Raw genomic sequence first — 5,055 nt, 5'->3', positions numbered from 1 at the left:
GTACCAACAACCCGCACGGCGATGCAATCCTAAAATTTTACCAGACATAAAAGCTGAAATAACTCGGCTAATTGAAGCAAAATTTATTCGGCAATGTCGTTATGCCGAGTGGATTTCTAATATCGTACCGGTGTACAAGAAAAACGGGAAGCTACGCGTTTGCGTCGATTTCAGGAATCTTAATCAGGCCACACCGATGGATGGCTACCCCATGCCTACGGTCGATGTATTAATCGACGCTGCCGCGGGACACAAAATTATTAGCTTCATGGATGGAAATGCCGGATACAATCAAATACTTATGGCCGAAGAGGACATACCCAAAACGGCTTTCAGGTGTCCAGGCCATCTTGGTCTATTCGAGTGGGTGGTGATGACTTTTGGCTTGAAGAATGCTGGTGCTACATATCAGAGAGCCATGAACTATATTTTTCACAAACTCATTAGCCTCCTGGTGGAGATCTACATCGATGACGTTGTGATCAAGTCCAAAAGCCACGAGGAACACCTAGCCGATTTGCGACAGGTGCTAGAGTGTACCAAAAAGCATGGTCTCAAGATGAATCCCAACAAATGCGCTTTCGGCGTATCCGCCGGACAGTTCTTAGGATTCATGGTGCACGAACGAGGTATAGAAGTCAATTAGAAGACCATAGCGGCCATCAACAAAGTCGTCGCTCCACAGAACAAAACTGAGCTACAGTCTCTAATCGGCAAGGTAAACTTTATCAGAAGGTTTATATCTAATCTATCCGGACGGATTCAGGCGTTCACACCACTTCTGAAGTTGAAGCCAGACCAGGAATTTATATGGGGAGAAGAACAGCGCAAGGCGTTAGAGGACATCAAGCGATACTTGGTCTCACCCCCAGTCCTGGTTCCCCCTCAAACGGGTAAGCCGTTTAAACTATATTTATCAGCCGATGAAAAAGCTATTGGATCGGCTCTAGTCCAAGAGTTTGAAGGCAAAGAACGGGTAATTTATTACGTTAGTAGAAGACTCCTGGATGCCGAAACAAGATATCCTCCAGTGGAGCGTTTGTGTTTGTGTCTTTACTTCTCGTGCACCAAACTCAGGCACTATCTACTCTCGGCAGAATGTATAGTCGTATGCAAAGATGATGTAGTGAAATACATGCTGTCACTGCCGATATTGAAAGGACGAATCGGTAAATGGATCTTGGCTTTATCGGAATTTGACCTACGGTATGAATCGGCAAAAGCCGTCAAGGGTCAAGTCATGGCCGATTTCGTCGCCCAGCACTGTGGGCCGGAGATCGCCTTCGTGGAACTAGCGCCTTGGCAGTTATTTTTTGATGGGTCATCATGCGGAGTCGGATCAGGAATCGGCATCGTTCTCATATCGCCTCGGGGGGCAAGATATGATTTTTCTTTGCCGATAGAAACCGCCGCCACAAACAATCAAGCAGAGTACGGAGCCGTATTAAAAGGCTTACGATTATTGAGGGAAGTCAAGGCCGATTCTGTTGAGGTCTTCGGAGATTCGATGCTAATTGTGGATCAACTAACCGGAAGGGCTGAGTGCAAAGATGACATATTACGAATTCATCACGAAGATTGCTTACAGCTTTTGAAAGAATTCAGATCGGCAACAATCGAGCACGTCCCAAGAGACCGCAACGAGGAAGCAAACAGACTCGCTCAACATGCATCTGGGTATCGGCCGATTCCGGGCGCCATGGCCTTAGAGCTTGCAGCTGACGATTGGCGTAAAGAAATTGCTGATTACCTGAAGGATCCGTCTAAAAAGGTGGAGCGACGAGTGCGCTTTCACGCTACCAAGTACGTATTGCTCGAAGATGATCTATTCTACCGAACGATCGACGGTGTTCTTCTTAAATGCCTTGGGACAGAAGAAGCCAAGACTCTAATGGGAGAAATCCATGAAGGGGTATGCGGAGCTCACCAATCAGCACATAAGATGAAATGGATGATCCGAAACAACGGGTACTATTGGCCTACGATCCTCGAAGATTGTTTCAAATATTATAAGGGTTGTCAGGAGTGTCAAAAGTTTGGAAATGTCCAGCGTGCACCCGCGTCGGCCATGAATCCCATCATCAAACCATGGCCGTTCAGAGGATGGGGAATAGACCTTATCGGCCAAATTTATCCACCATCGAGCAAGGGGCACAAGTTTATTTTGGTTGCTACTGATTACTTCACCAAATGGGTGGAGGCAATCCCACTAAGGACTGTGACTTCGGGTATCATGGCCGATTTCGTAAGGAATCATATCGTCTACCGATTCGGTATCCCTCAAACTATAACGACCGATCAAGGAACAATGTTCACGTCGGGGGAATTTGAGAAATTTACGACCAATATGGGCATCAAATTGTTAAACTCTTCTCCGTATTACGCTCAAGCCAATGGTCAAGCAGAATCTTCCAACAAAGGAATAATCAAGTTGATCAAAAGGAAGATTGAAGAATACCCGAAGAAGTGGCACCTATGCTTGACCGAAGCCCTGTGGGCGTACAGAATGGCCTGTCATGGAGCTACTAAGTTATCTCCCTATCAGTTGGTATACGGTCACGATGCAGTACTTCCATGGGAGTCAAGGGCAGGATCAAGGCGCATTTTACTTCAGGACCGGTTGTCAGCCAATGACTACTCATCTCTGATGAAGGAAGAACTTGATGATTTGGCCGGCCAACGACTAAGGGCTCTGATAAGTATCGAAGAGAATAAAAAGAGAGTGGCCAGGTGGTACGATAAAAAGGTCAAAGTCAAGCAGTTCTCCCCCGGAGATTTGGTATGGAAGTTGGTACTACCGATCGGGTCGAAAGATCCTAAATTCGGCAAATGGTCTCCTACCTGGGAAGGGCCGTATAAAATCGGCAAATGCACTCCAGGGAATGCCTATATCTTGGAAACAATAGAAGGAGAAGAATTCACTAGAGCTCTGAATGGGAGGTACTTAAAAAGATATTACCCAAGTATATGGGTCGGTGCCTAAGGAATCAACACGATCATACATGACCGATACGATTCGGTTTTGAGACGCACATAAAGTCGACCGGAACGGCCGATTACATTCATTCGGTACGGGCGACGGGTCACATGGCCGACAAAATGTTTAGTCGCCCTTAGAACAAAAAATACAGCAACTAATTATTCTTTTTCTTACGCTCCCTCTCAGCCCGACCTAACTCTATCATGAGTCGGAGGTATTCTTCTTCTATGGCCTTCATTGAAATCTCCGCTTCGACTTGACGGGGGAGATCTACGGGAGGGCGCGAAGTCCCCGCTCCCGCGTCTTCAAGAACGACTTGCCGAGGGAGTGGATTACTCCTGTCGATGGGAGGTCGCCGGCTGCCGTTTCTCTCCACGAAGTCCAGGATCGTTCGGGCCGTCGTGGCGATGTCGTCTTCAAGATCGCCACGACGATGGCTCCTGACGGGTGGAGATTGACGGTTACTTTCACTCACCACGGAATCCAAGACTACGCGAGCCTCCGTGGTAATGTGGTTCTGGAGCTCCTCTCGGTGAGCCACGATCAGCATCTTGTCCTCCGACGTTAATGGATCTTCGGAATGAATGCACTCAATGGCGCGCACGAGCTCGGGGCTAAGACGTTGAGGCTGAAACAAAGAAGGAATGAGGGGGGATATTCTCTTCCTTAGGGTCTAAAAAAGAAGGGAAGGTAGAGGTCAAAGACTTCACCTGGTTAACAGAGGAAGAAGAAGACGACGAGGCCATGGCAAAGAAATTGCGCCGATGAGAAGGGGCAGAGAAGTTAAACCGAGAGCCAAGATTGGTGCTACCAGGAGTAAGTGCCGAGGTTGGTATTTATAAAAGAATGCGTGGAAATCTGGTAAAGCTACGTCCCATCGGTAATAAGAAGGCAATAAATAGAAAGGGCGTCGCGAGGGGCGGTCAAAGAAGATAGTAAATGATTCGTACAAAACGGTCAGTGTTTCACAGATTACCCAGAAGGGTATCGATAGCCGTGATGGCCCGACGCCGGATCTGATCGGCAGAGTCAAGAACCCGTTGGTCTTCTTCCGCCGATCCAGGAACCTCCGATGCGCTGCGATGGAGTCTCAGTGCCTCGTGAGCAAAGCGTTGCCTCTCCCGTGTTAAATCGGCAATAACAGAGGGTAGCTCTTGGAGTTTGTTCTCTTCGGCACTGATTGCCTTGGTCACTTGCTCCATTTCCTTGGCAAGCTCCGCCCTCCGACGCTTGAGACGGTCTATCTCACCTATGATCGCCGGGCGGGAATCTTCTAGAACATGGATACGCCGATTCGCCTCTTGAGCCTGACGCTTGAAAGCGTCTTCCTCTTCGCGAGCCTTGGTCAGCTTGGCGCGATCGGCCATGTGACGAAGGGCTCTGAAGACCGGGATCCTCATAGACTCGATGAAGGCCGCCGGCGCCAGGGCCTCCTCCGCCTCTTCTGGTACTCGTCCGCTGACGTCATTGAAGAGCTGCCGAATCGGTGAAGCGTCTTCTACTAATCGGCCGATGTCCCCTTGAAGGAGGGATCGGATGCTGGAAAGTTTGGCTCGAACGTCATCAGGAACGGAACTCAAGGCGACTTGGCGAGAAGCAACTTCTTCATCGTCAGAGAGGGCGACCGCAAAAGAAAAGAGGCTGTTGTCGGGGGTATCCTGTTCCTGAAGATAATAAAGAAAAGAAATAAACCAGCTGTAAGTAAGAGCAAATCGGCTAAGATAGAAGCCGAAATAGAAAATTACCATTTTGAAGCGAATCTCCTCATGTTGCACTTGAGAAGCCGCCATGCCTCGCTCGGGGGCCTGCGCCATGGGTTCATCAGATGAAGAGGACTCCACGATAATCGGCGCAGTGTTTGGACCAGCCCCCTGAAAAGGAATCGGCGATCGAGGAGCGATTGATGTGCCGATGGCCTGTGTCAGAGGTTTGAATAAACACGTTACGTGAATGCCCAAAGGAAATCGGTACGAAAAGTTCTATACCTTAACGGAAGGAAATGGGGGCGCGTCAATAGCTGGAGGGGCTGCTGCCGATTGTGGTTCTGTAGGGATGTTCTGTGCAGTTTAAGGTTA

The sequence above is a fragment of the Setaria viridis genome, chromosome 6 (assembly GCF_005286985.2).
Source record: "Setaria viridis chromosome 6, Setaria_viridis_v4.0, whole genome shotgun sequence".
Classification (NCBI taxonomy): domain Eukaryota; kingdom Viridiplantae; phylum Streptophyta; class Magnoliopsida; order Poales; family Poaceae; genus Setaria; species Setaria viridis.
This window is presented reverse-complemented; position numbering follows the sequence as displayed.